Source organism: Neofelis nebulosa, chromosome 11 (assembly GCF_028018385.1).
Source record: "Neofelis nebulosa isolate mNeoNeb1 chromosome 11, mNeoNeb1.pri, whole genome shotgun sequence".
Taxonomy (NCBI): domain Eukaryota; kingdom Metazoa; phylum Chordata; class Mammalia; order Carnivora; family Felidae; genus Neofelis; species Neofelis nebulosa.
The window spans coordinates 91,966,735-91,979,191 of record NC_080792.1 but is presented as its reverse complement, the minus strand read 5'-3'; positions in this window follow the sequence as shown (position 1 = coordinate 91,979,191).

Here is a 12,457-nt window from a genome sequence, read left to right as displayed (position 1 = left end):
AAAGATCACTTAAAGAATTAAAGCCCGTGTGGACGTGGGCGGTTCATCTGTGGCATCTTTCAGTACTCGTGGCATACACGAAACCAGAGTAAGGGAACCATGGTAAAACATTCGGTTTCCCTCCGGTTAAAAAATCGTCTGCAATAAACTCCATCTCAGGCTCTCTCTGGCTTTATAATTCCTGGCCCAATGCTTGGTGCAAAGGGCTCTCCAAAGCACCCTGGCCACGGTTCAAGTTTGGAAGTTTCCTTCCTTCTATCATGGTTCCCCTGTGACCACAGGTCCCGGGGGGTGGCAGTGGCCAATGGGAACTCACAGGTAGAGGACTGAGTTGTCTTCTCTGTGTAAAGAGGACAGTGGGGGAAACAGGCATCGTTTTGCTTTTTTGGAAATGAGTCGGCTCTTGTCCAATCTCAAGTCCACACAAGGAGTCCTTCGTCTTCGGGGCCGGCAGGTGACACGGCCAGGTCGCTTCTACAGTTTTGAGGTTGCAGGTAAGCTCAGGACAGCACAGGCTGCCAGTTAACGATCACGTGGTGGGAGGTTAAATAGTCTCCCACCGAGGGCAGCTTGCTGCTAAACACCAGACATATTTTCCTGCGACAAACATCGCCTCCCGCAGCAAATACTCATCGTCTGGATGTTCGGAGTCTGTGGTCCTGCCACTATTAAATAAACAAACCTTTCAATATCTAGGACACCTCTTTGCCCTTCTCTATACATGATTTAGATCAGCTTCAGTTTTTAGGATGGTGACACGTACACACAGCAGGTGAAATACCCACTCTGATTTCGTGGTAAGCGGCGTATAAATTTTCACTGGCAACGTCCTTTGGGTCCACGGTCTGGTGCAAAGGCAGCCCGGTCATGTGCACCTGAGGCCTCAGGGTGCCTTCGTGACCTGGCAACTGGACCTTTCGGCTGCTTGGCTTTCACGATGACGTCTAGCCAACAGGGAATTCGAGGAACAGAGCAGGCTTACAATTTGTAGTTTTCCCAAAAAGTCCCTCAAAGTGACACTAACCCAGACTTCTCTCTCTGGGAAGGTCACTCACACCCTTGCGTGATGCTTGGTGCTGGTGTCACCTGGGGCAGGTGCCTCCATCTCCATAATGGGGTGCTGAAAACATAGACTGGAGTGTCACAGAGGCCCCTGCCCCCACCCGGTCCCTGCCACCCACCACGTGACCCTGGCCAGTAACCAAACATCTTTAATGCTCAGTTGCCTCATCCGTAAAGTAATCCTAGTCTAACCGCCGGGACAGAAGGTTGAGGGGGTCTAGTAAGGGCCTCAGCAGGGCACCTGTCACTTGACTGCGTTTAACCCACACGACGGACAGTGTCAACCTCTGTCTCGTCCTCAGAGCTCGCGGATGGCACTTGGCCGAGTTCAACCATCTGGGTGAGCTGAGGGCCTGGGACTCCTCAGACATGTGCTGGAAGTAAGAGAAAAAGAACAGGTCTGCCTTTTGAGGACCACAGATAGATTCGATGTGACTATTTAAATATAGATTCTTAAAAAAAAAACACAAACAATATTTTCTTTTATCCCCTATGTTGCGGTGGGCGCACTAACACGAGATCCTCTTAACAGAGTTTCGAGTGTACATGACAGCACCTCTACCTGTAGGCACAATGTTTCACCGCAGACCTCCAGGGCGTACGCATCCTGCATGACTGAGATAGGGTCTTGGAGAGACATTACCACGGCCAAGGACTATTAGCAACCCAAGAAATGGAAACAAAGTAAATAGCCACAGACCGATGAATGGATACAGGACGTGTGTATACACACACAATGAAATATTATTCAGCTTCGAAAAGGAGGATGTCCTGTGACAGGTGCCTGTGCTGAAATGGATGTGCCTGGGGGACCCTATGCCCGGTGAAAAAGCCCCATCACAGAAGGAAAATATGGCGTGATGCCACTTACATGAGGTTTCTTAAAGAACCAGACTCATAGAAGCAAAGAGCGAATGACGATGGCCAGGAGCTGGGGGGCAGTGAAAATGGGGAGACGCTAATCGATAGACACGTAAAGGTATTTTCTAGTTGGCAGTTCATGACTTTTTCCAGGGATTCAGTTTGGAAGACGGCAGAAAATGCTCAGAAAAACAGGGATATGAGTAAAGCCCGAACGGTAGCGTCAGGTCTGAGTAAGACCATGAAACTGTCCCAGCCTTCTGCAACGAGCTCGAGGACGCAGGTGTCACCAAGAGTGGAGACAGACAGACAGAAAGCACTCAGGCCCTTGAGGACAATGTCAAGCCCCTTGGACAATTAACCTGAAGCCCTTCTTCCTTGGGGCTTCCTGCCAGCTTAGGGAAATAGCGTCCTTATGTAATTAAGCCATTGTGAGTTAGAGGTTGTCACTGGTAGTCGGAATCACCCGAACTTGCAAATACTGTGTTTTTTGTTAATTTATATAGAGAGGAAAGCCTATAAGAGACTTGTGTACCCAACGCGGCGGCAGGAATCGGCTTTCGTTATCTGAGGTTCATATTTCTCAACCGGAAGAAAGGAGCAAAAGTAGGAGAAATTATTCCTACCTAGAAAGATTGGTCACAATTGAGCGCGATGGCAACGTGCTAACATTAAAACACGGGGTTAATGACATCCACTGCTTTCTGGCTTCAGCATGGCCCTCACCCCGGCGATCACACTCTGTCCCGAGAAGGAGGGTGGCCTTGGAGATGGGATCCCCATCTCTTTTCCTTTTTTTAATTAAAATTTTTAAAAATGTTTATTTATTTTTGAGAGAGACTGAGCTCGAGCAGGGGAGGGGCAGAGAGAGGGAGACACAGAATCCCAAGCAGGCTCCAGGCTCCGAGCTGTCAGCACAGAGCCCGACACGGGGCTCAAACCCACAAACCATGAGATCATGACCTGAGCTGAAGTCGGACGCTTAACCAACTAAGCCACCCAGGTGCCCCTCTTTTCCCTCTTAGTCTCATGAGACATGTCGTCTGCTGCCCTGGAACCCTTTCTTTTCCGAATCTCTGCTTATTCACTGGTCCCAGGGTTCTGAGGTCACTAAGTCTCACGCAGACACACGGCAGGGATGTGGGTCCCAGAAGTGAGATTTTCGTTGTTGTGCAGACGATGTCCTAAAAGCAAGGGATTGGTCACTCTCCTCTGCAGATTGGAGATCTTCCAAGGTGGGGCTCAGCCCAGGTGGCCCTTCTGACCCCCCCCCCCACCGTGGACCACAATCCCCACTATTCTCTATCGCCTTAGACACCCCACCGCCCACACACATTGCTTTCCTCGGCACCAAATGGCATTTTCATTTGCTACCTGTCACTTTCAGTGTGTGCCTGTTTGTCACCTTGCTGGGAGGGCTTTCCACTGCGTTTTTTATCATTCTCAGGACAAGTAAGGAAGAAATATCCTTTTAAGAGGGGAAAACCCGATTTACATTTGCCTCTCATCTTGTCGACTGACATTTATCCCTGAGAATTATCTCACAGTTGGAGAAATCATAGCTGAATGGGATCAGAATGATGATCTTCTAATTTTTAATCACGTTAATATTCTAAAAAGAATTGTGGCTCGTGCTTCAAAGGTCTGTTTTTTAATAGCTGACTTTGATTCAGCTAAAAGCTTTTTTAAGGGTTGGGTGTGAAATGTATTCCCTTAATATATTTATGAACGCAGTAAAAAAGACAAAAACCAGAATTGATGTGCCATTTCAAAAGCCATTAGAGAAAGCTGATACTTACCCAGTTGTATCTATAACCATCTCCAGGCTTGCAAACCCACCTGTGACTGTCCAGCAACATCACGCCGAGCTTTTCATCACAGGCCTGCGAAAATCCCATCATTGCCTCTCACCTCCACCACTCCAGAGACGCTGGGAGTTTAAAATGGGTTTGGATAGGAGTGACCTTCCGATTTCTGTGATCTCTTGGGCTTTCTCCAGGACCTGACTTAAAGTGTGCCCTGTTATAAACACATGGTTTAAACACTGTTTTCATTTTGGTTAAGGATCCGTGCGTTTTAATTTTTTTTTAACGTTTATTCATTTTTGACAGAGAGAGGGCACGAGCAGGGGAGGGGCAGAGAGAGAGAGAGAGAGAGAGAGAGAGCAAGAGAGGGAGAGGGAGACACAGAATCTGAAGCAGCTCCAGGCTCTGAGCTGTCAGCACAGAGCCCGAGGCAGGGCTCGAACCCAAGGACCGCGAGAGTGTGATGTGAGCTGAAGCCAGACGCTTAACCACTCAACCTACTGAGCCACAAGGCTCTGGTCCTTTATAAACCACGAGTCCCTTTAGTTTAGGAACTGGATCCATGAAGGGAAACGGCAACCAGAGATTGAGTATAAAGAATATTGCCCCTGGGCGCCTGGGTGGCTCAGTCGGTGAAGCATCCAACTTCAGCTCGGGTCATGATCTTACAGTCCGTGAGTTCGAGCCCCACGTCAGACTCTGTGCTGACAGCTGGGAGCCTGGAGGCCGCTTCGGATTCTGTGTCTCCCTCTCTCTCTGCCCTTTCCCCTCTCACACTCTGTCTCTGTCTCTCCCTCTCTCAAAAATAAGTAAATATTACAAAATTTAAAAAAAAGCATTGCCCCACTGAGATGTGGAACAAAGATAGAGAAATAAAAGTTGTTCCTTGTTACTCAATAAGGACGGGGATTTGAGAGGCTGAGTGAAAGGGGTAGAATAATGGGGTAAGGAGTATGGATGATCTACGTGTAGGAACTAAGGAAGTTTGGGGGCACAGGTGGTTTGCCAATTAGGAGTTCTGTTCAGCTGTGGACAGCATAGATCTCCTCAAAAACAGTTTATTTTCCACTCGCATATCCTGAAATCCAAAGGTAGGTGGCATCTAACTGCCACCAATAGCCACACGCATCCTGTCCTTCTCTGTCTTTTCCGGCCACCAGTAGTCCCTGGCTTGTATTATCCAGATCACCTCAATATCACAAAATGGCTTCTTTACCCCAGCCATCGCTCCGGTGTTCCAGACAGGACGAGGGAGAGGGAGGGAAAGGCAAAAGGATGTCTGCCACTTGAGCCAGCTCTTTTCCTCCGTTTTCCTTGGACGTCCCTTCCAACAACTTCGCATTGACTCCCAGCTTATTGGCCCAAACTGAGTCACATGGCAATGTCTCCCTGCGAGACAGATTGCTTCACGTGGATTTTGTTTGCGTGTTAGACACTTTTCTTCACCCCCCAGAAGTTAGGACACTTCCAGTAAGGAACAAAGGGTGACTAGATATGAGACAGAGGGACCCGAGTTTGGCACCAGAGGGGCTGGAGGGACCAGCATGCAGTTCTTGAGCATCAGTGTTTCAAGTACAACCTGCCAACACGGCCACGCCCGAGGTCTACTTAGTCTGTCTTAGCATTTGTCTGTAAGTTGATACATTATTGTACTCACATTTATCTATTTAAAAAGGGACCTTTCATTGAATTCTAAGTGGAAAAATTGCCATGTCTTTCCGTAAGAATAAACACAGTGAACATGAACACGTTCGTGAAACTCTAGCTGCACGGTCATACTGCTCGAGTTCTGAGCATTGAGCGGGTCTCCATTTGTTAAACAGGAGCTCGGGAAGTGTTAAAAAGACGCTGTCACCAAAAGGGACCGTTCTTCCATGTCACAAGAAGGCTCGAGGAGGCTGCCAGTGGAGAGTAAGTCCCCCCAGCTTTATGACTCTTGCCACCTGAAGTCACTTCGCGTTCCCGTGAAGCACATTCCCCTGTCTTGACTAGTGTTGTCCCGCAGTGTAGTTTGCAGATGAGAAAGGCGGCCCGCGCGTGGTCCGTAGTTTGTCTAAGACGGGTGTCACCAATCTCCAAACCTACGATCACGCCGGTGGATCTCCTCACTTTATCAAGGGCGATATCTTGAAGACTTCTGAGGTCCCAGAACACAGACAACACGGCACCGTGCGGGTTTGAGCACCAGGTGTGTGCCCAGCCCTCTGAAGGGCGTGAGCAATTCTTAGGACAAGTATGGTATCTGCCCTAATGGCTGATTTGTTAGAAAATAGAACTAGACAAAATGAATTCCAATGTAAAGAAAATGCCTGTGATTTACTCCAGACGCAATAAAAGCCCGCGGATTTCCGAGAATGGGTCTCTGGTTTGATTCTCGGATCTCATCCATTGAAGAGACCCTATCTGTCCGTGGGACCCAGGCCCGCCATCACAAAAACACATTATTTCTCTTCTCTGTACACGATAGCATCTAGCTGAACTGGCAGAGAATAGTAGGTAAAAGAAATGCTCAGTTTCTCCGTTGCTGCCTACAGAAAAAAAATCGATGCATCTTTAAGTCAGACCTGACTATCATTTTGTTACATTGTGAAACACATTTCTGAGAGTCTAGTTAGCGCTTCGAGACAGCCAATGAAATATTAAAATGTGGCCAGACTGTGATCTTCCAGCGTGGATCCTGTGACTCCATTTGTACGGAAATTCTCGTTAACTTAACGGGAACGATGGCAGCATGACAGGGAGGATGCCTGGCCTCCAGTTAGGAAGAATTCTTGAATTCACAAATCAAAGCTGAGGTTTAAAAAACCTTACAAAGGGGCGTCTGGGTGGCTCAGTTTGTTGAGCCTCTCATCTGACCTTGATTTCAGCTCAGGTCATGATCTCGTGGTCCATTAGTTTGAGCCCCGCGGGGGGCTCTGCACTGATAACACAGAGTTTGCTTGGGATCCTCTATCTCTCTCCCTCTCTGCCCCTCCCCAGCTCTTTCCCTCTCTCTCTCTGAAAATAAAAAAATAAACTTAAAAAAATAAAATCTTACAAAGCCAAGATGTCTTGTAAGACATGTCTTACAATGTCTTACAAAGACATTGGTAAAAGTTGGAAATAGTTCTGCTTCTTGGATGACTAATGGGCACGGATCCTTTGTGTGCTGTGGCTTAGAGTCAATCACTCCCATGTATCCTTCCAGGCCTCTGGACACAGACAAGAGTCCGTGCCTTGAGTAGCGAAAGATGGTCCCTCTGACTTGTGTAAGGAGGATTGTTAAAAAAAATTCAGAACCAACATTTGCCAGCCCTATCAGGTGGAACAGCAAATCTAAAACCACCCCCCCCCCCCAAATCTAGAAGTCCTAATATGCTATCTAAAGATTGGATTTGCCCCAAGACCTGTGAATTATCTACTTTGCTTCATGCAGCATGGACCTGCAAAATACTAGGAAAACGTGAGTTGCTGGACACATTTTAGAATCAGGATATTTAGAGGCACCCGGGAGCCTCAGTCGGTCTGATGTCCAACTTCAGCTCAGGTCATGATCTCACGGTTCGTGAGTTTGAGCCCTGTGTCAGGCTCTGTGCTGACAGCTTGGAGCCTGGAGCCTGCTTCGGATTCTGTGTCTCCCTCTCTCTCTCTGTTCCTCCCATGCTCATACTCTCTCTCTGTCTCTCTGTCTCTCTGTTTCTCTGTCTCTCTGTCTCTCTCAAAAATAAATAAATGTTAAAAATTTTTAAAAAAGAAAAGAAATTGATTCTCAGTTCTGGAGGCCAGAAATCTGAAATCAAGTTGTCTACAAGACTGAACTCCCTCCAGAGGCTCTAGGAGTGAATGCTTCATCACCTCTTCCAGCTCCTGGTGGCCCCAGCCGTCCCTGGACTTGTGGCCGTGTCCCTCCAGTCTTCACCTTGGTCTTGACATACCCTGCTTCCCATGTCTCTGTGTCTCAGTTCTGCTCTCCAATTGAATGGACCCCAACTATTGGATATGGGGACCATCCACTCTGAATCCAAAATGATCTCATCCTGGGATCCTTAACATAATTATACCTACAATGATCCTATTTCCAAATAAGCTTCACAGGTACCAGGGCTTAGGAGTTGGTCATATCTTTTGGGGAACACCATTCAACCTCAATTTCTTGCTGTCTTATCTCTGACTAAATTTGTCTCCTGACCTGGTCCATGCACGAATCAGAGTTCTCAGACCTAATTCTAACCTATCTTACAGTACGTGGTTTTAAACTGTGGAAACATGTTTTTTTCATTCCAGACAAAGTTACACAGGCAAGGAAGATGTTATTTGAGTTTCTTACAATAAGGTAGAGAGACCAGAACCCAGTCAGTGCTCAATTGCACCGCGGTATAAGGTACAAAGAGTTCGTAAGAACAGGGTGAAGCGATCTGCTGTCATCCACATTTGCTAACTGACTTCACGCAAGGACATGTGAATGTTTCCATGTCTTCATGGGAGAATAGAGTTTTAGAGCTCAGAGCAAGACTCCCATTGGAGCTGGGCTCCTTCCCTCCCACAGAGACTGGGGGGCCGGGGGTGCATTCTTCCTTGAAGGTCACCTTGCAGAGGGATGGCTCCCAGGTCCTTGAAGAAGACATTTCTGGGGCCAAAACTGCAAAGAGGCTTTTGGGAAGATTTACATCTCCAAGGAACAAAGACAGATTTCACAATTACAGGTTTTCTAAAGAAAAGGCTCTAAGAAAAGAGAAGTCAGGGGCTAAGGGTTGGAGGAAGCCGGGTTGTGTTTAGTTGGGCAGATGACAGTGGTTATGGTGGAGACCATCTCGGTCAGTGCCCAGTGCTACCTGAGACCCCAAATGAGATCCATTTGGTGAGATGATTTCCACCCCCTAACTGCACGTTCCAGGACTTCCTGAGTCTCTGGCTCCTCATCTGCAAACAGAAGAATAAAGAATAAAGTTTGGGGAGATTAATAAGGTCATATAGCTAAAGCACCAGGGACATGAGAACATGAACGTGTGGAGCCCAGATTCGCACCTCCCACCAACATCGTCCCAGCGTGATGGCTGGTTCTGTTCCCTGGTTCTGACTCAGCCTCCTCTGAAGACAGGAGTGGCCATTTGACCCAACTCAGAGCCATAGAACCTAAGCATGGACCTCTGCGGGGCATCTCTTGGCAGGCATGTGTTTGGGGAAAGAAGGAGGTACGGGACTGGCAGCCTCTTTTCCAGAGCTTTCTGCCTTCATTAGGACGTGATGGCTGGAGAGGCGACAGAAAACAAGAGAATCAAAGCCAAGGGGTTGCAAAAACATTCCCCTTCATTTCTTTTCACTGCTGAGCTAATCCTAACAATCTCTAGACATCTTATTATATGAGAAAAATGAATCCCTAATTTTAAAGCCACTGCGATTAGTCTAGCTGTTACTTGCAGACAAACTCAATTCTGTTTGATAGAAGATATTGCAGTGGTTTTCACAGTTTGCTGTGGATTATACCTTGTTACAGGCACTCTGTCTCTTCTACTAGATTTAAAGACCTTGGAGAGAGTCTTAGTCACTTCTGTATTCTTCGAAGTACAAAGAAGAAAGCGTTGCCTTAGCGTATTTGAAGAGACAGCTTTACAAATACTGAAAGTTTTAATTAAGTATAAAATTTAACTGAAAAAGAAAATATTCATAAGCACTCACTGCGCCAGGTTCTGAGCATTAAAGAATAAACACAAACACGACAAAACAAACCCAAAACAGTCTCCGCCCTCATGAAAATCACAGCCTTCCTGGGGAGAAGATGAATTTCTCTAATACAATGAGTCTGTTGTAATAGAGACATAGCGGAGGGTAGCATAGAGCACAGCCATTTACAAAGATGCTGCACCACTGAACGCTTCCAGCTGTGGATACCAAACATTTTGACTTGTCAGGCGTCTACGGTTAGGGGTCTTATCATCTCTCTTAAAAAGCCCAGAGCTCCAGTGGTGGGGAGTCGGATTCATCTTCTGTTCAGCCATCCTCAACATGGCTTCCTTTTTCAACCAGGACCAAGATGGCACCAGAAGTTCCAGGTGCCACGAACAGACGTGAAAATCTCATAAAGAAAACAGGATGTATCTCTTCTTGGATAGCCAGTCACCCCAAGGGCCTAGAATAAGGATGTATCTCTTCTTGGAGCTCTTCTTTAGGAAAGCAAACACTTATTTTTTTCTGGAAGCCCCCCTCAGACTTTCCCATATATCTGGTTAGACTAGAGTCACATATGCACACACAGTTTCAAGCCAGTCACCCCAAGGGCCTAGAATACTCCAGTACCAAGCATGTCTGTCTGCCCAAAGCTGTAATGGTAAACAACCAATGCCGGACAATCTCAGGACTCATCGCGGAATGAGTACAGAGGCAGTTGATTCTGGGTTATACAACCAAAACTTTTTGCTGGAGATACCAGCAATTTCGTTCTATATTCGGAATGGAATTAAGCAGTTCTTGAAAATTCCAGAATATCTGAGCACATATTAGATCACTACAGACATCATGAAACATTCTTGTACTTAATGCATCAGAGATTTCTTTCTAAGGCTAACCTTCCGATTCTCAGAACGTATGTGTGTATGTGAGAGAGACATAATGAGGAAATGAAGGATATTTCACATGTTTTGATAGATAAAGCCCTTGAAACGAAAACAGGGATTCTGTCAGGGAAATTCAGCTCCCTTCTGCAGGTCTGTGAACCTTTTCCCACATATTCACTCAACAACATCTTACTGATTTCTCTCTGTTCGCCAGGCATCTTCATTTAAAAACAGAAACGTAAAGGATCACATTGCAAGCCATTTCCTCTACAGGCGAAATTTGAAAAATCTGTGCCAACTGAAAACACCAGCTCATTAAATCCACAGCTATTTGCTATATCCATCCCCGTCATTATTTGCGTTGGGTGGAAGACACAAATTTGAGAAATATACTTTACTATGAACAAATATGAATGGTAAAAAAAAAAAAAAAGGAGAAGAAGAAGCATTTGCTCTGAGGGAGGAAGTCTTCGTAACTAAGGACGGTGTTATAGAAGACCCAGTTGATGGAGGAAACACGGACGGCTTGATTAAACAGACCGGAAGGAAGGCTGAAGAAGCGTGTTGGCTCATACCGGTCCTTCAAGACAAAAGACCGGATGAGTCAATCAGCACCAGGCTGCACAGGGGCCCTCACCCTCACCTTGTACACCTCCAGAAGGCTTCATTTGTATAGAGCCCGATGTGAATGGACCTCTAGAGATGGCGGTGAGGCCGTCCTGACCCTTCCTGTGCCATCTGCACACACCTGAAGGCTCATCGTTTACATCCCTGGGCTGGAAGCTCCAGGACCCATTAGATTTGCTGTGTGTCCCAGTCAGACCTGCTGTAGCCATTTCAGAGGTTGGGCTCCAGGATCTCAGCCCTGACCTGGACTTCTTCAGTTTCTGTCTTGTGCTTAGCCAGACACCATAACCCTCGTCCCCTCAAGGAAAGTCCAGTCTTCTTCTGTCGCTCCCAGTTGCTCCTGTATCTTCTGCCAGCAGGTGATGAGAGTGGCCTCAGTGTCCCAGGACAGGAGCAAGGAGGAGGCATTTTGTAAATGGCTTCAGCCACAGGTTGAACTGTTGATTCTTGTCATGTTCTGTCTCCAGCTCCCTGTCTCTTGAATTTAATTAGATCCAGATTTCACTCTCTTCTTTTTTTTTTTTTTAACCATAATGTGAGGGGGATTTTATTATTATTTTTTTATTTTTTTAATATGAAATTTATTGTCAAATTGGTTTCCATACAACACCCAGTGCTCATCCTACCAGGTGCCCTCCTCAATACCCATCACCCACCTACCCCTCCCTCCCACCCCCCATAAACCCTCAGTTTGTTCTCAGTTTTTAGGAGTCTCTTACGTTTTGGCTCCCTCCCTCTCTAACCATTTTTTTTTCCTTCCCCTCCCCCATGGTCTTCTGTTAAGTTTCTCAGGATCCACATATGAAATATGGCCTTTTGTAGCAACGTGGATGGAACTGGAGAGTGTTATGCTAAGTGAAATAAGTCATACAGATTTTACTCTCTTCTAACGGAGGGTATTTCTAGAAAGCTGAGAAACTCTAGAAAACATACGGGGCCATCTTCAGTAGTGGTTTGAATAAGTAAGGGAAGGGAAAACTCTCTAAGCCATTTAATCATGGAGTAGATTTGATGGAACAGGTAATATCTCGGGGGTGGGTTGCCAGGTCCTTTCGTGGGTGCCCAGCATCCCGCTTTCATAGCCAGAGTGCTCACAATAACACAAGCCATTCCTTTAACATCTGCCAAAGAGGAACAATCCAGGCAAAGGCTGTGATTGGTTCCATTTGTTTTTGCTAAAATATTTATGCGGGTTTAATTTATATGCAAATAAACCCCTTCCCTCTTGGCCCCTAGGCATCTGTGAAAGCCACCATATTGCCTCTGGTGCCTGGACTTTCTGGCTGGAAAATGAATTATTCCATAATTAAACATGGTCTATTCAAAGGTTCCTCTTCCCACAGGACTGAGTCCTCCCCTCCCACTCTCAAAGGTCCCAACGATGGAGCATCCGAACACAGTGGCATCTGGATGATAGCTCTGTGCTCAATGACAAACCACCAAAGCCAAGGTATGTCTATTTTACTTAAGCCCATGATTGTATACTGGAGACTTCCCGAGTTATGCTTCTGAGCACATCAGGGAAACCATTCCTTCCATAGCTAACTATTCCAGTTAGGTCATTCCAACCAT